This window comes from Vicugna pacos, chromosome 12, assembly GCF_048564905.1.
Source record: "Vicugna pacos chromosome 12, VicPac4, whole genome shotgun sequence".
In the NCBI taxonomy this organism is placed as follows: Eukaryota; Metazoa; Chordata; class Mammalia; order Artiodactyla; family Camelidae; genus Vicugna; species Vicugna pacos.
This window is the reverse complement of record NC_132998.1, coordinates 21,065,949-21,085,545: the sequence shown is the minus strand read 5'-3', so window position 1 is coordinate 21,085,545 and position 19,597 is coordinate 21,065,949. Positions and strand designations below refer to the sequence as shown.

Below are 19,597 nucleotides of genomic sequence, written 5' to 3'. Positions count from 1 at the left end.
AGGCTAAAGATCCACTGACTTCAAAGTAATTTAATTTTAAATTTATGCAGGGTCTTTATCAAAACCTGTTGTTCACTGAAAAAGCAAGCATTACTTGAATCTAACTGAAATAAAAATATCTTCAAAGTGCATTTAGCTCTTAAAAAATCACTTAATTTATCTTTAACTGTAGTAATAATTGTACTATTTCAGGTTGATTTTGTTCAGAGATTATTCTCATACAGCATGACTATGGCGATTATTCTCTAGTGCCTTTTGTAATTTGAAACATTAAAAAAAATTCAGAAGAGTATCAGTATAATCACATGTTCCATTTATACTGTCTTCTCCGCCAAGAAAATTAGAATTTCTGTGTCATAGAAGAAGCTGTTTGATATACTCTAATAATCACTCAACAGTTCAAATCAATAGAAACCTGTTGACTCATATTATGTGTAACGTGTTACAAAGGATGGAGAGACAAAAGTAACACATGCTTTACTTTAGGGAGTTTATAGCCTAAAAGAAGATAATTAAGGACTTAAACAGTTAAAATGATGTGAGTATGAATCTTACCATAATAAAGGGAGGAATAATAGAAATGATATACTAAGGAAGCATAAAAGATACAGATCATCTCCGAAAAGGGTGATTAGAAAAGGATTTAAAGGAAAGTAAGCAGTAAAGAGTAATGATTAGTAGTCAGACTTATGATTTAATCTCTGCTCCAACACTTATTAGCTGAATAATAGTAATAATGAAACCTTTAAATGCTTACTACTTGGTAGGCATTATGCTAAATGTGGTACATGTGTTATCTTTTTTAGTCCTACTATTAATTCTAAAAGTATTATGAGAATGAGACAGATGAGAAAACTGAGGGTTGAAGAAATTAAGTGACTTCTTCAAGTTCACACAGAAAGTAAACACCAAAATTTGAAGCCAGGAACTGGGCTCTTAACTGCTACCGTCTACTGTCTCCCTTTGAGCCCCAATTTCTTTGTTTTTAAAGTGGGGATATGAAGACTTATGCCACCAGCTTGTTAAAGATTGAGTGAAATCGTTTGGAAAATCTCTAGTCCAGGACATGGAGTAATTGCTCCAAAATGGTTCCAAAAGAATTACTGACAGTTTAGGAAAGAATGAAATTCGGAGTGGAGCTTGAAGAATGCATGACGTACAGGTAGGAAGGGAGGTCAGTGAAAAAGCTGGACGTATACACAAAAAAGAATGAGGAATCAATACGTAACTGGAGCACAGGGATGATTAGAGGTTGATAAGTTGATACCTTCCAGAGTAAAGTCTTGTGTCAGTTATGAATGTTAATCTTTCAAGTGTTCAAAAAACCAACTCAACTGACTTAAACCAAAATGGAAATTAACGGGTTGAATGGTCTTGGGGGAGATCCTTGGGTACAGGTCTGCGTGATCTAGGACTCAAATACCACCACCCATCTAATTTTTCAGCTCTGCTTTCTCTACGTGTGCAGTGCGGCAGCAGTCCTAAGCCTGGTATTATCTCAGCACCATGGAGAGCAAAAGAGAGTTCAGCAAGTGCAGGAAAATCCTGGGGCTCCCTTTGATTTGACAAGGCTGAGTTTTCTGTTCTAGGTTCTTTAGTTTTCTCCAACCCTAATAGTAGTGTCAGAAGAATGGGGTATTCACTATCCAGTTTCATACCTGAGAGTGGAGTCAATCTTGGCAAAACAGATGACTAAAAGTAGGGGATGGGTGATCTCTCAAAAGAAAATCAGGTACTCTTACTAGAGATGAGGGTCTTTAATACAAACTGATAGTGCACTTGACAACAGAGAATCACTGAAGGTGGTTTTGATTTTATTATTTTTATTTTTTTAATGGAGGAGTGATATGGTTAGAAGCTTTATGAAGAGTGATCTTGTAACAGTGTGAGGACTTGTTTAATAGAAGAAGCTTGGAGGACTGGAACTGGGAAGCTATTTAATGGGTAAGTGGTAATGAGGATGTGGCCCAGCATGGTAATGGTGGGAAAATAAAAGAGAAAATGTGAAACAGATGTTTCAGAAGCAGAGGCCACAAAGCTTTACAAGTGATCAGAGGCAGGGTACCTGATAATGTGCATGGAATGATTACTGATAATCTGTTGGAGTTAATGAGACAGCTAAAGACAGATCTTAGGGGACTAACTAAATTTAGGTTGTAAGACAAAGAAGAGCCAAGGAAGAGGAGCCAGAGGGAAAAGAAGGGGATCAAAAGCCTGGGTGACAGTCACAATAACTGAGGCTCCAGATGAGGGCGTAAACTCCTTTCTGGGGCACGCCAGCAGGCCATATTGAGCAGAGAGAGGGCACAGAGACACCACTGCCCAGCCGATGGTCCCCCAGAGCACCTCAACAGGCCTCTACAAGTGAGCCAAACCTGAAGCCTGCCCTCAGGCTGAACCCCAGGACGTGCAAACAGGCCTCTGTTACAGTGACTGGGTGGGGCAGATGGCCGAGAACTCTCTGACTGCTGAGTCCAATGAGACCCAGGAACAGAAGTCCTCCTAGCCACCAGGGCCAGGTGATCAGTGGGTGTTCCCTGAGTGGCAGCCACAAAAATCAGGGCACCAGCCTAAAAAGCAGGGCGCCAGACATGTGTAAAGGCTTCTCTGGAAGAAGGGTTCTATTTGTGCTCATATATCACCTTTTAAAAAAAGGTTTTCTTTGAACAGACATTTCACTGAAGAAGATACACAAATGGCCAAGCAGTAGCATGTGAAAAGATGTTTCATGCCATCAGTCATTATGCAAATTCAAGTCAACTTCTTGATAAAAGGAGTGCTCTATCTTCAAGGAATATATAGTCTATTGAGACCAAATCCATAAAAGCACTTTGTGAGAATTATGTTTTATTTTTTTCATGAATGCTAAATGAAATTGCAGAGTAAATAAGAGCTGAAAGAGCAGGGCATAAGACTGCTTTGAATGAGACGATTTTAGAAGGTCTTCTCTGAGCACTTGGCAAAATAATTTTTAAGCTTTTCTGTTACCCATATGCTCCTAAAGATATCTGAGTTGTTTGAAGGAGAATACATGATCCATTTTGAAAGGCTTCACCCTTGGGCAGAGCACTGCTTACTTAAGACTGGACAACTGAATCTGATCCAAAGTGAAGTAATAACACTGCTGCATTTTTGTAAGGTTGTGACTTGAGTGGTTGTGTATATATTAGGTCAGTTAACACCTTCTAAGTACTTTCTAAGTTGATATTTTTCCTTAGAATTATCTCTCTATGAAGACAATCCAGGTCTGTGCATGCCCTGTGGCCAAGTCCTACTTGTATCAACTTGCTCTCCAAGCTAGATGAAAATAGGTGAAGATGATATGATTATGATCATGATTATTTTTCTGAGAGCTATATATCCTGTTTTACGGCTAATAAACCATGCAGTGGGTCAATTGCCTTGGAATATGATACAGTGATTAAGAGTTGTGTCTCAACTCTGTACAGAAGTCACTTCAACACTCTGAACTTTGAGTTTCTCCAACAGGAAAATAAGAATATATACCTCTATATAAGGTATTGTATGGATGAAATGAAATAATTCATGTAGAGCACTGAGCAAACTTCCTGGCATATAATTAGTGCTCAAAACATTATTATTATCATTGTCTATGGAAGAATATCAAGACTTCCCACCCTGGGCACTCTCACTTCTGATCTTTTCTTCATGCTCTTCCTTCTTTGTGGCACATCCTAACTCTTGCTCTTAGTTCCCTTAATATTCTAAGCATCCAAAGATCTACTCAGGTTTCATTGTGAATTTTTTTCCAGTTGCTTTTTCCCTTATTTGATCTCTGCTTGCATTTTCAATGTCAAGTGCAGTAGTTCAGTACAAGGCCTCTGGAGCTAGACTATGTGGGTTTGAATGGGTTGGATGACCTTGGGTAATTTAATTAATCTTCCAGTGTCTTCTCTGTAAAATGGGCATAAAATAGGTACTGCTATTATCTGTCTCATAGGGGTGTTGTGGAGATAAATTGAAACATATAAAGGGGTTAAAACAATGTCTCATAGGGAGGGAGGGTATAGCTCAGTGGTGGAGTGCATGCCAAGCATGCACAAGGTCTTGAGTTCAACCCCCAGTACCTCCATTAAGTAAATAAATAAACCTAATTACCTTCCTTCGCCAAAAAAATTTAAAAAAATAATGTCTCATAAATAATAATTATTAAGTGTATACTAACTATAATCATTACCTTACATTTTTGTACCAATTTGTTCTTTACTTGGTTCATATACTAGGTCCACATCATCAATTATAAGCTTCTTGAGATCAAGGACCATGCCTCAGGGAACATTTACAATACCATCACAGTAATGAATACACAGTAGATGTTCAGTATTTGTTGACTGAGTGAAGTCAAGCAAAGTTAAGTGTAAATTATTGAGAATGAGAGAGCGTACTGAACACCACAAACCAGCATCACACACATTGTGTCAATTTATCTTCAAAGCATCTTTGTGTGAGGAAGCTGCTGCTTCTACATAAATAGGGGTTGTTTGAAAATGAAATAATGTTGCATATAAAGTGCTCATTATAATGCTCGGCATACAGATGGCTCAATGAATAAAATACTTATTAAATATTAGCAGAAGGGAAGAGGCCAACATTTTCATCTCATTTTACAGATAAAGCTCACAGAAGTCAAATCAACGACCTGAGGTCAAATAGCTTGTAAGTAATTTAACCAGGGATTGAAACTATGTCTTTGTGTTTTGCTAACGTGATTATACTCCAAACTGCTAAAACAATACTTTGAAAAAAGGATTTGAGTTTACAGTGATGAGGTGGGGTTCTTAAGAAATCTGTTTCAGATAAATTGGTTAAATATTCTACCATTGTATCATGATCTACAGATAAAGAGCTGGTTATTGGATGCATAACAGGGTCAGAGAAAAAAGCAATGAATTAGGAGCTAGAATCTAGTTCTCACTTTGGATTTGCCTTTATATAAACCATCCTGGTCCTCAGTTTCCATCTGTAAAAGAGAGGGATACATTAGGAGAGAAAGGACCACTAAGCTCCTTTTAACATCTGACATTCAAAATTAGGAACTTAGCATAGAGAATCTTAAGACACTGCACTCAATAGTCCAAGGAAAAAAAATTTCTTATTTTGGGCCATCAGGGTAAAACTTCCTATTTTCAGGAAGAAGCTGAAAAAAATGCTTTGAACTACATATTTGAATGATGTATTTTTTTTGTCAGTATGCATTGCTGCTTCTGCCATGCTATCCTTAGTTGCATGGATACAGGAACACTGAAATCATTCCTCACTAATTGTGAGAAGAGCATCTATGGACAGTTAGTCTATTTCCTTTGCTTCCAAAAATGTAGAGTAAATATCACCTTCCAAACCCATTTCTGGGATTTTCTCATCTACTAATATTAGGACTTTGGTTTATGTCACATAAGGTCCCAAGAAATACACACATTATTCTAAGAAAAGTGAGGTGGGGTCTATTTAATTCTGCATGTCTGAAGGATTGAAAATACTGTTTATCAAAGGAATATTTTAATATACATAGATATTTGATACTGGGTATATTTTTAGATGTTCTGGGGAATAACGTGAGTAGAAGAAAGTATCTCCAAATGGTGACTAATGATCTTGTATCAAAGGCAGAGAGAAGGCTACAATAAAGAAAAACATCTTGTTTGTAACTCAAAGGCAGATTGAACCTGTGATTTGCATTTTTATGGAATCTTTAGAATACCATTTACTGACTGTATTAGTGGGAGTCAATTGTAATAATGAATCATTAAACTCTGAACACAACAGAGAATGAAATTGCCCTGAACTAAATCTGAGACGTCAAAAATCCCTTTCTGAGAAAATCTCTGGGTTCCCCCTGTGCACTCCCATGAAGACTGGCAAATAAACCCTGGTAAACCATTTGCCAATAAAAATGATTAAGACAGAAGTAAGAAAATACAGAAATAGAATAAGCCCATTATAGTGCAGCTTAATTGGCCTCTTCCAAAGAAACAAGCCAGGAGTTTGGTAACATGACTCCAGAAAGCAGCATCATTAAATGTTATTCAAAACTGTTCCAATAGGTCTTTTAAACCAGTAACTCCTAGGAAACTTGGATCAAATAAATGAGAATAAATAACGATAAAAAGTGGAAAACCAAATTAAACAGAAACATCAAAAGCAGTGAGGTTAGCTGCAGTTAGACTCACTCTCAGACACACTTTTGCTCCACGGATTACAAGATTAGAGACAGTTCAACTTGTAAAGAAAGTCCTGGTGTGACAGCAACCAGGGACCACTAAACGTGGACAGAAGGGAGTTTATTTTGCAACCACCTGTAGGGACCACACCAGGGCTTACAGTTCAGCTCAATCCACTTCACAGATACAGTCTTCTTACCCCCTTCAAGGGAGATTGTCAGGGAGGATAAGGGCAAAAAGCACAACATTTCTCATTTTTGTATCTACCCTCAACTTTTTCTCCACCCATATGTACAAATGTGGTCTTCTCAATGCTCCTATACTCCAGGCTTGTACTAAGGAAATGCTGTCAACAAACAAACTGGTTCCAGTGGTCTCCTCATCCCTGGGGAACATGGTGAGGGGAGAGAGTACAGGGAGAGGGAGGGGAAAGAATCCTTTCCCTAAGAAGAAAGAAGGAGCAGCAATACTATTCCAATGATTTACTGCAGGTTTAAATAAAACCCACTTGAAGAGATTTTTTTGCTGAAGGAATAAAATGTTATTACTACTACTTCGGGAGGTAAGCTTTAGATTTTATTAATAAATCAAATTCTTGTCTTATTTGGTGCTCACTCTATGCCCTGAAAGGTACTATACTTTTGGGAGCAGAAGAAGGAAACAGACATGATTCCTGTACCCAGGAACAGTGTAGCTGAACACACGCAACAGTTGGGAATCAAAGCAGGATGCTAATTTACGAGGCCTGGACTAAAGCATTTTCCATGATTAGTGTGTTCAATTCGGAATGAGCTGAGAGGACAGTTTTCAGGGAAAGGCAGCAACTTGTGACAGACTTTAAGTATCATTTCAAGACTTTGCTAAGAAACATACAGTAATATTAAAATCCATAATATTTTCTCACGTTTACTATTTCCTGATCCCAGGTTTTCACTCATGACATTCTTCCATATCTGGAGTACTGCTCCTGTCAATGCTATCAGTCAGTTCTTTCAGAATCTGGCTCAGAACACACCTCTGCAGGAAATCCATCCTACTAATTTCTTTGTACTTTACCATCTTCAATAATTTTGTCTGACTGTGCTAGTTTTCATTTTAATTGTTCTTGTGTCGTTGGCTTGGGTGTACCGGTTCTGACAAACTTAATCTACTAACAAGCCAAAAACGTAACATCTTGTTCATTTGATATTATTTCCCTTTTATCATTTCACTACCCAGTACAGGTTTTTGTACCCTGAAGATTGTTTCACGTGAATTTATTTTTCTGAACTCTTAGAATGAGGTGGAGCTCAGAAAAATTCTTCTAGCTCTTTACAGTTTCCCATGCTCCCACTGTTTTACCCCATCCCCCACCCCATTCCAGAAACCTTTGATCTTATTCTATTCACCATAGTTTTGTCTTTTCTAAAGTTTTATACTAATGGAATTGTATAGCATGTAGTCAGTCTGATATCAAAGCTCATGCTCTTTACCTGTACCTATTGCCTCTCTTTAAAAGACAGGAAATGATGAGACCTTTAAAGTTAAGTTGAAATTGAATCCATTGCCCAGGATTGCCTCTTGGCTGTTAAGGGAATCCAATTTGGCCCCATTCATGTGCAATAGCTTCATTAATAATCAATCAATAAATCAGAATATTTGAGCAACTACTATTCATGATTATAAGCAATTACCTTGCTGCTAATAAGAGAGGTAAGAACAGGAAAAAACAAACAAACAAACAACTCTATTGCACCACAAAGTAGGAGAGAGGGGGGCACAGACAAAGCATTTTGGGGTTCAGTGGAGAAGAGCATTTCATTTTCTTTTTTTAATCAGGTGCTTTTTTTGGTGGGGGTAATTAGGTTTTAAAAATTTATTTATTTTAATTGAGGTACTGGGGATTGAAACCAGGACCTCATGCATGCTAAGCATGTGCTCTACCACTGAGCTATACCCTCTATCCCCTTGAGAAGAGCATATTTAACTAGAAGATTGGAAAATCTTTTTAAAAAGAAGTATCTTTGTTCTTGACCTTGAAAATTAAGTAAGATTTCAAAAGAAGGTAATAGTGAGATGATATTTCAGGGGGAGACAATAACATGGCTGTACAACAGAGAATAATGGTCTCCCAAAGACGTCTATATCCTAGTTCCTGAAATCTTTGAATACATTGCCTTACATGGAAAAACTTACTTTGCAGATATGACTAAGTTAAAGGTCTTGGGATAGGTAGGTTGTCCTGGGTAGGCCCAATGTAATCGCAAGGTTCCTTGTAAGAGGGATGCAGGGGAGTCCAGGATCGGCGGTACAGAAAGCACCTGAGCTCACCTCCTCCCACAGACACTTCAAATCTATACCTATACACAGAGCAGTCCCTCTTGAAGAAGACCTGAGGGCTGATTGAACAACTACTGCACATGCAAGCACCATACAGCAATAGGAAAGACAAAGATGCAGTGTCTACGAGAACCACACCCCCAATGCAGCAATCCGGAGTAGCACAGGATACTGCTGAGGGGCCTATGCACAGATTCACCCACCCTGAGGTACAGTGATAAAACAGCATAATTTAAAGGACACCTACACTTTATAAGAAGGAATTGCATTTTTTAACCTTAGAGATTCTGTCCAACAGGCAGGGAGCTGCGAGAGCCCTCTCTGAGGTCAAGAGGTACCAGTGAGCACCATTGTGAAAGTCTCTCTAGGACTGTTCCCAACCCACACCTGGTCCAACTCCAGCTGCCCCACCAAGGCACCTTGGCCCAGTGCTCCCTGCACATTGTCCCTGTTCTATGCCCACTTTAGCTCCAGACATCCTGCCAAAGCCACCAGGTGCAGGCAGTCTATACAGGGGACACTCCCACATAAGATCATTTCTTCAAGACCAGGAGAGGTAGCTGTTTTATTTAGTACATAGAAACAAAAAACAAAGTCAAACAAAATGAGGTGACAGAAGAATATGTTCCAAGCAAAAAAACAAAGTAAAACCTCAGACGAGAAAAAAAAAACAACCCTACTGAAATGGAGATAAATAATTTACCTGAAAAAACATTCAAAGAAACCATCATAAGGATGCTCATCCAACTCAAAAGAATGGAGGAACTCAGAATTTCAGCAAAGACATAGCAAATATAAGAAAGAACCAATCAGAGCTGAAGACTGCAATAACTGAAATGAGAAATACACTAAAGGGAATCAACAGCAGATTAGATGATGCAAAAAATGGAAAAGTGACATGGAAAACAAAACAGCAGAAATCACCCAATCCGAACACCAAAAAGAAGAAATAATTGTTAAAATGAGAGTTTAAAGGACATCCAACACAATATCAAGCATACTAACGTTCACATTGTAGGGGTCCCAGAAAAAGAGAGGGAAAGGGACAGAAAACTTCTCTGAAGAAATAATGGCTGAAAGCTTCCCTAATTTGGGGAAGGAAAGAGACATTCAGGTACAGGAAGAACAGAAGGTCCCAAGCAAATGAACCCAAAGGCATCAAGACACATTATAATAAATATGGCATAGATATAGATAAAGAGAGAATTTTAAAGGCAGCAAAAGAAAAACAACTAGTCACATACAGAGGAAACCTCATAAGACTATCAGCTAATTTTTCAGCAGAAGGGAGTGGCAGGATATGTTTAAAGTGCTGAAAGGAAAAAGCTTACAACCTAGAATATTCCGTATGGAAAGGTTATCTTTCAGAATTGAAGGAGAGATAAAGAGTTTCCCAGACAAGCAAAATCTAAAGGAGTTTATTACCACTAAACCAACTTTACAAGAAATGTTAAAAGGTCTCTTTAAGCAGAAAAGAAAAATACACAGACAGAAATAAAAAATACACATACAGGAAAATTCTCACTCTTCAAGGCAAATATGTGGTAAAGGCAGTGGTTCAGCCACTTATAAAGCTAGTATGAAGACTGAAAGACAAAAGTAGTATAATTAACACACTATATAGCAAGTAGTTGAGGGATACACAAAATAAAAAGATGTAAAATCTGACATCGAAACATAAAATGTGAATGTGACAATGAACATATGTATGTTCATGTATAACTGAAAAATTGTGCCCTACACTGGAATTTGACACAACATTGTAAAATGATTACAAATCAATAAAAAATGTTAAAAAAACATAAAATGTGATAATGTGGGGATTAAAAAATGTAGTTTTTTTTTAATGCTTTTGAACTTAAGTGACTTAAACTGGATGGCTAATACACAGATTGATACATATACACCTCATGGCAACCACAAACCAAAAACCTACAATGGGTTCCCCAGAAATAAAGAGAAAGGAACCTAAACATAACATCAAAGGAATCCATCAAGTCACAAGGGAAGAAAACCAAGACAAGGCAGAAACAGAGAAGAACTATAAAAACAGCCAGAAAACAATTAATAAGTGGCAATAAGTACATGCCTGTAATAACTTTAAATGTTAATGGACTAAATGCTCCAGTCAAGACACAGGGTAGGTGATGGATAAAAAAACAACAAAGAGCTACATGCTGCCTACAAGAAACTTACTGCAGATCCAAAGACACACACAGATTGAAAGTGTAGGGATGAAAAAGACATTCCATGCAAATGGAGAAGAAATGCTGGAGTAGCAATTCTCATATCAGACAAAACAGACTTCAAAAGAAAGACTGTAACATAAGAGAAGTAATGGAAGTACATAATGATAAAAGAGTCAATCCAACAAGTGGATATAACATTTGTAAATGTTTATGTACCCACAACTGGGAGCACCTAAATATACAAAACCATAGTAACAGAAATATAGGGAGAAATAAACAATAATACAGCAAGAGTAAGGGACTTTAATACCCCACCTACATCAACAGACAGGTCATCTAGACAGAATATCAACAATGAGAAAGAAGTTCCTCTCTACCTTGGGTTAGAGAGAAAGGGAAAACAGAGGCAGTATGCTCTTTGACACTGGTCTTGGTAGTATTTTATTTGATCTGTCTACTCAGGCAAGGGCAACAAAATAAAAAATAAACAAGTGGGACTATATTAAACAAAAAAACTTTTAGACAGGAAGGAAACCAACAACAAAATGAAAAGGCAACCTACTGAATGGGAGAAGATATTTACAAATGATATATCTGATGAGGGGTTGATAACCAAAATACAAAAAACTCATACAACTCAGTATCGAGAAAAACAAACAACAAAAAGCAGAACAGATATTTTTTCAAGAAGATATAAGATGGTCAATAGGCACATGAAAAAGTGTCCAACATCTCTAATCATCAGAGAAATGCAAATCAAAGCCACAATGAGATATCACCTCACACCGGTCACACTGATTATTACCAAAAAGACAAGACACAGTGTTGGTGAGGACATGGAGAAAAGGGAACCTTCATACACTGTTGGTGGGGATGTAATTTGGTGCAGTCACCACTGTGGAAAACAGAATGGAGTTTCCTCAAAAAACTAAAAATAGAACTACCATACAATCCATCAATTCTACTTCAGGGTATTTATCCAAAGAAAATGAAAACATTAATTTGAAAAGATAGATGCACCCCAATGTTCACAGCAGCAATTATTTACAATAGCCAAGATACGCAAGCAACCTAAGTGCCCACTGATAGATGAATGGATAAAGAAGTGATATATATATATAAAATGGAATATTAGTCACCAAAAGAATGAAATCTTGCCATTTGTGACAACATGGTTGGACCTAGAGGGTATTTATTATGCTGAGTAAAGTAAGTCAGAGAAAGACAAATACCATACAATTTCACTTATATGTGGAATCTAAGAAAAAATAAACATAACACAACAAAAACATATTTATGGATACAGAAAACAAACTGATGGTTGCTACAGGCGTGGGGGTGAGGGGATGGATGAAATAGGTGAAGGGGATTAAGAGGTACAAACTTCCAGCTGTAAGACAAATATCACGGGAATGTAATGCACACTTAGGAGTATAGTCAATAATATTGTAGCAACTTTGGTGACAAATGCTAACTGGTCTTATTGTGGTGATACTGATAATGTATAAAAATATCAAATTATTACGTTGTACACTTGAAACTAATCTAATGTTTTAGGTTAATTACAACTCAATTTATAAAAGAAGGATGCAGGAGGGTTGGAGTCACAGAAGGAGGTGCGATGATGAAAGCAGAGGTGAGAGAGGGAGAGGGAGGGAAGGAGGGGGACTGGGAGATTCTGTGCAGCTGGCCTTGAGGATGGAGAGAACAGGGCTGGCAGCCGAGAAATGCAGGTGGCCTCTACAAGCTTGGAAAGGCAAGGGAGCAGATTTTCCCCCAGAGCCTCCAGAAGGAAGGTGGCTCTGTCAACATCGTCATTTAGCCTGTAAGACCCATTTCTGACTTCTCACCTCCACAACTGTAAAATAATAAACTTGTGTTATGAGGCCCCTAAGTGGTAATTTGCTGCAAAAATAATTGGAAACTAATACAATGAGAAAATGCAGCTTTTTAAGGAAATAGTATTGCGGTTTGGATACAGTGTAAGGTATTTGTAGGGGAGTAGTGGGAAATAGGGCTGACTCTGTAGAGTGGGGATGGAGCCGGCATCTTGGTATATAGCAAACACATAAATATTTGCTAAGTGCATTTGTTAACTTATAATTACTTACAATTACGGCTTCCACTGTTTGCCCCTCAAATTCACAAATGGGAATCCTAACCCCTAATACTTCAGAATGTGATCCCACATGGAATTAGGGCTATTGTGGATGGTAAATAGTTAAGATGAGATTATACTGGAATAAAATGGGTCCCTAATCCAATAGTAGTGGTGTCCTTATTAAAAGTGGCTATTTGGACACAGACTCACACACAGGGAGAAGAGCATGTGAAGACGAAGGCAGAGATTGGGGTCCTATAAGCCAAGGAACACTACAAGCCAGCAAACCACCAGAAACAATGTTACAAGCATAAATCAGATTCTTCTTTACAGCCCTTAAGAAGGAACCAACCCTGCCAACATCTTGATCTCAGACTTTTAGCCTCCAGAACTGTGAGATAATTAATTTTTGCTGTTTAAGCTACTCAATTTGTGGTCCTTTATTATGGCAGTCCTAGGAAACGAATACACAAAAACAGGAAAAAATGGGAGACATGAAAGGGTCAAAACTATGACTTAAAATACTGACTGGAGAGCGGTGTGTGGGGTGGTCTGGAAAGTGAGAAAAGACGTTGTGAGGGCTAAAATGGGAATGCACTAGAGTGGGGAAAATCGAGAGTTAGCAGAGCAGTGCCTGCTGGTGATTTTAATGTCCAAACCTAAAATCGCGCCGCATGATGCTTAAGCGGACAACAGAACAAAATGTGTGAAATCATAGCTGTCCTAGAACACCTACACTGTGTTAGCAGTTCCCAAGTGTATTACATAGAACACTAGTGCCACAAAATGCTCTGAAGGAAAAGCATTTTCCCTTCAGATAAATTAGAAAAACTCAGTATTTTAGCATAGTAAAGGCTCTGAGAAGTCCTGCAAAAAGGGAAACCAACTCAGCTTTGTATAATGCAGCACTGTTCAGACTTCTGTGAACACGAACCCTTTTCTCGCATAAGTCTTGTTCATATCCACGGAACATTCTTGGGATATCTTGCTCTCGCTGTAACCCATCTCTAAGACCTATGCTGTGCAATACGGTATCAGCAGCCACGCGTGGCTGTTGAGCTTCTGAAATGTGGCTAGTCTGAACTGACATACACTGTGAGTATATATATGCACTAGATTTCAAAGCCTTAGTATGAAAAGAAAAATGTAAAATATCTCATTAATAATTCTAATACTGTTTTTCATATTGAAATAATACTTTAGATAGACTGGGTTAAACAAAATGTTATAAAAATGAATTTTACCTGTTTATTAAAAAATTTAACGTGACTACTAGAAATTTAAACTCATATACTGGCCAAAATTATATTAATTATATTCCTCTTGGACAGCTCTGCTCTTGACTATCCTATTTGTTTAGTATACCTCTGGTTTCTAGGTTCCTTTTTAAAAAGGTCTGAGGTTTCTATTTGCAAGCTATCAAAGTTGGCTTGCCACAGTTTCAAGGATGCTACCATAAGGCATGAAACTCATGGATCAAAAATAAAGGATAGTTTATTATTCACAGTAGTAACAGTCACTAGAGTACTACTTTTTTTTTTTTTTTTTTGCACTAGTTTCCTGAGTCCCAGCTCCCATTGGCAATATCAAGATACATGCATGCCTAAAGGGTGTCGTTACAGGAGAGGAATTCTGAGCTCAGGAAACCTTAATCCCTCTAGTGATCAATTAGCATGCCTATACTTTGCTCTAGAGGGATTTACTGTCTTTGTTACATTGGACAGTAAGTACGCCTGTTCTTTGATCTGGAAGAAGATACTGTATCTCTCCTTCAAGGCTGTGGTAAGCTTGCCCTTTGCTGTGAGTGGAGACATTAACTCTATCTTTGTTATACAAATGTCCTTGAAAATATAAACAGGAACAAAGGGCAAGATGTGCAGAAATATAACAACTGTTTTCCAGTGGTTGTGTTCAAGTCCTTGTGACTAAGAAAAGATGTTCAAATGAAGAACACTCCTTGATATTCCAACTTGTGCTTAAGATATTAAAGATGAGGAAAACTCTAAAATGGATATTCAACAGAGAATCTCATTCTCTAGTGTATAAGAGAACGTCGGGGTCTATACAGGGTTATGCTCTTCCTGCTGCATTTCTGCCCTCCTGGATGTTGTCACAAGAGCTAGATCAGCATCTCCAGCATTTGCTCAAGCTTCCTGGACCACTGTGATGTATCTGTCAGAGCCTGATGAGAGCTCAAGCGTGCACAGTACCTGACACTCCTACCATCTGTCTCGGGTGGTGCCTTAATCACATGTCTTTTTCATGAATAATAATAATGAAAAAAATCTAAATAAAGCATTATAGATATAAGCATGCATAGTCAAATATATAATAAAATACTATATTTATAGGACTTATGTGATCAAATATATGGCATCCACCTTCAAAAATTCTTTGAATAATGCAGAAGATACAAAGATTCTTGAAACAAGATGCCTTTCTTCATAGAGTTTACAATCTAGTTAGGAAGAAGACACTAAATCCAGTAATAATACTATTGCATGAAGTAACTTTTGTAATTGTCCTCTGCATTTTCAGAATCTTGTTTTGATGATTCCCAATGGTGGAAAATATTTCTCTTTTGGCAAATGGTTAGATTTCTGTAAATATCTCAAAGCTATTCATAGCCAAGTCTTGTGAATAAGTTGAGTAGTACAGTAGGGTATTACTACTTTTAAAAATAAGTGAAATATGATTTTGAGATTCTGTCTTATTGCTTTAAGTGGCTCATAAAGTATTTTTATAGCAATTTCAAAAAAGGAGTTCCAAGGCAGCATTTCCTGCATAATTAAAAAACTTCAAAAAGTGACTGATTTTGAATGTGTATGGCCTTTCTGATTGCATAAATCATAGCAACAGTGTTTTAAAATCATTCTTTTACTCAACAGACATGCCCTATTTCTTTGTGAGTGTATTAATAATAATAACTGATAATCATGGCTTACTTACACTGTGCTAACTATATGTATCAATCATCAAAAAATCCTATTTGCATGGAAGAAACTTAGGCACAGAAAGGCTTAGTAACTTGTCCAAGACCACCCCTCTACTCTGTAGCACTTTCAGAATTTGAACAAAGGCATACTTTGTATATGTACTATGTCATCAAGCTAAACTAAAGAGACAAAGTTTGAAACATGCATAATTGCATATCAACCTCTGTATTTTCATAAACATTTAACCAAAGATTTATACTTATTGTGCTGTAAAGATAAAAGTTCTTTTTTTGGACTTTTATACTCTATACCAAATATATCGGTTCCATTCACTGTTAAAAGCTCCTTTTCATAATCACTGTTTCCCTTGAGTACAAAAAGGACATGAAAATCTCATGAGAGATGTGAATCTGGTTTTGCCTTTAAATGGATTTTCAATCTATTTATAGATTCAAAATAACAGACAAAATAAGATATAGAAAAACCTTTGAATTCTATTAAACTGTGTATTAAAAAACACTGCATACTCCTAAGAAGGCAATGACCAGTTTCAAAAATCAGAAAGTAAGTTTGGGGCAGGGCATGCACACAAGGGCAATGGAGCCTGATCAAATCTGACCCTCAGGGCTTCGACTCCAACTAGGGAGCAGACTCTGCCCCTCAAAGGGCAGTGACAGCCATCGAGCAAAGAAGAGGCCCCGTCCCACATCCAGCGCAGGCTCCAGACACACCATCAGTCACAATCCCTGTCAAGGGGATGTACAGTCTGAGGAAAGATATGGCTGACAGGGCTGGCATCCATCCCCAAACCAGCCCTCTCACCAAAATATCAGACTCACACAGACTGTACAGCAATGCTCCCATGGTAAAACACCCCTTCAAGGAACTGCCCCCCCCACCCCAAACTGTTGGTGGGAATGTAATTTGGTGTAGTCACTGTGCAAAACAGTAAGGAGATTCTTAAAACACTAAAATCAGAGTCACCATATGATCCAGCAATCTCACTTCTGGGCACCCATCTGGAGAAAACTAACTCGAAAAGAAATATGCACCCCAATGCTCACAGCAGCACTATTTACAATAGCCAAGACATGGAAACAACCTAAATGCCAATTGACAGATGTCTGGATAAAGAAGCTGTGGTATATTTATACAATGGAATACTACTCAGCCATAAAAAGTAATAAAATAATGCCATTTGTAGCAACATATATGGGCCTAGAGATTATCATACTAAGTGAAGTTAAGTCAGAGAAAGACAAATATCATATGATATCACTTATTTGTGGAATCTAAAAAAAGTGGCACAAATGAACTCATTTATAAAACAGAAACAGACTCACAAACATAGAAAACAAACTTATGGTTACCATAGGGGAAACAGAGGTGGGGAGGGATAAACTAGGAGTATGGAGTTAACAGATACAAACTACTATATATAAAATAAATAAGCAACAAGGATTTACTGTACAGCACAGAGAACTATAGTCAGTATCTTGTAATAACATATAATGGAAAATAACCTGAGAAATACATGTATAACTGAATCACTCTGCTATACACCTGAGACTCATACAACATTGTAAATAATTATACTTCAATAAAAATGAAAAAAAATCAAGGAACAGATACCAGTTGCTTCAATATAGAAATTTCTAGGTATGGGAAAGTTGTAATTGAAGTCATTCTTTGAAGTCTTAGAAACAGAATATAAATGTTTGTCTGTAATTTTGAAAAGCAGTATAAAAATGATTTCTTGAAGCATAACCAAAAATATTCATTCATGCATTCATTCACATTTTAAAGTCAATGAGTAGTTAATTAGGGCGTTCTATGTGTGTAATACAATACTGGGGGATGTAGAGGATACTAAAATGTATAAAAAAAGATGCTTTCCTTCACAGAGTTTATCATACAGTTGTGAAAATAAAATGTGTGCCCAATTAACTAGACTGCAAGGTAGCCTATGCCCCAAGGGCATTTTTCCAATTCGATTCAACCAACTTCACTGAGCACTCCTGTGTCTATATTTTACTAGGTACTGATGATACAAATCTGAAAGAAACACTTGTAATCTAGAAAAGGTCTTGGATTACCGTTGGTCTCTATGAGGAATGACTGTGTAGCATTTAGAGTTTCAGGAAGAAGTACGTTTCTTACTATCAGAGGTGTGATTCATAGACTGGTGGTGACATTTTGGGGATACAGAGAAAAGGACTTACGACACAAGTTGACTGGTTATAGTATTTGACCATTATGTTCCTTCAAGTCGTAAGACTTTAAGCTTCTGTGCTTCTTTCAGGGGTAGGTAGGTGTTTCAGAAATTCTCAGGTCATCACGTGTCTGCAGTTGTCTGCTCCAGGTTTAGATTGTGCAGGAGTTGAAATGTTCCTTTAGAAGTATTCGCCAGTGTTTTTAAACATAGTAAGTCTCATCAACCCAGAAGATGCTGTGTGTGGTCATCTACTCTTTTTTTTTTTTTTAAAAGCCTCATTCAAAGAGCACATTTCTTCACTTTAAGAGGCATGAATGAAGTAATCACCAACTGATCAAATTTCAGTACCCAGTATTTGGTCCTACAGTTTGTCCAAAATCAAATGTTTTTTTCCTTCAAAGGATCTGACTCACTTCAAATAGCATGCAGAGTCCTGGATTTGGGGCCAACTAATTGGTTTTATCAAAAGTTGAAAGAGGAAAATGGAAATCCATTACAGCAATAGCATGAAGAGGCTACAGTGCTAATTTTAAAAATGAATTTTGAAGTATTGTCCTCTAAGTTGGTTTGTTTTCTTATTTTGGTTTAAAGTTTTGAGACTAATGAAAATGAACTATTTCCACATCCAAAATAGCAAAGTAAATTTCCATTTTTGCCTTTTTTCCCAATAAAATTAGCCATAAATAATTGGATTGAAAAATCTTTGAGATGTGAGATTTTCACTGTTAAATTTTACTTCTAGTCTTTGTTCTAAAATTTCTCTTATAAACTTTTATCTCTGAAGAAAGAATTTTCCTGTGATTCTAAAACTGTCACTGTATGGGTTTCTAAAGAGGCTTGTTCTATCATGAGCCCCTACCAAGCATTTACTAAAGCCAATGGTGTAAATCTGGTGGCAGACGAAGGGATTTTGATGAGTTAGTTACAGAAATGAAACAGATGTTCGAGTTATCTTAATCATAGTCTGTGTGGATAGAACACCAGGGGCATCTAAATGGCAAACTAGGGTTGGTTTGGCTACTTATAGACAGATGGTCAGTGGGAAAACCATTGGAGAGCATGTATGCATTTGGAAAGTGGGTTTGAAAGTTTGCTGCTATTTTAAACTAGTTTTCAAAAAGGCAGCATGTAGCCACAATTCAGACCATAGATTTATAATCGGGTTGGCTGGATTCATATCCAAACTCTACTGCTTACTAGCTTTTTATTTTTCTCTTTGGGGAAGTTCCTTAACCATTCTGTGCCTTAAGTTCCTCATGTTTAAATTGGAAATAATATTAGGATCACAGCAGTTGTGAGGATTGAATGAGTGACGCATGTTAAGAGCTTTGACCAGTGTCTGACATAGTAAGCACTCAATAAATTCTCAACTCCATGAAGTAGGTGTGTTAATTTTATGCATCAACTTGATTGGATTAAGAAAGGGCTACCCAGATAACTGGTAAAACATGATTTCTGGGTGTGTAGGTAAGAGTGTTTCTGGAAGAGATCAGCATTTGAATCAGTAGACTGCCCCCTCCAATGCTGCTGGACATCATGAAATCATTGGTTCTTTTTCTTTAGAGAACTCAGACTAATACCAATATCGAAACCCCTACTTTATGGATTAGTTAAGATTATAGTTAAGATTGGTTAACTTTATAGAAGTTAAGGCACAA

General features: G+C 37.3%; 1 protein-coding gene across 1 annotated transcript in view; it reads right to left on the bottom strand.

Annotated features, from left to right (window-relative positions):
- The window catches only part of RXYLT1 (ribitol xylosyltransferase 1), a 103,809-nt gene that overhangs the window by 72,569 nt on the left and 11,643 nt on the right, over positions 1 to 19,597 (bottom strand). The gene's annotated exons all lie outside the window — the stretch shown is intronic.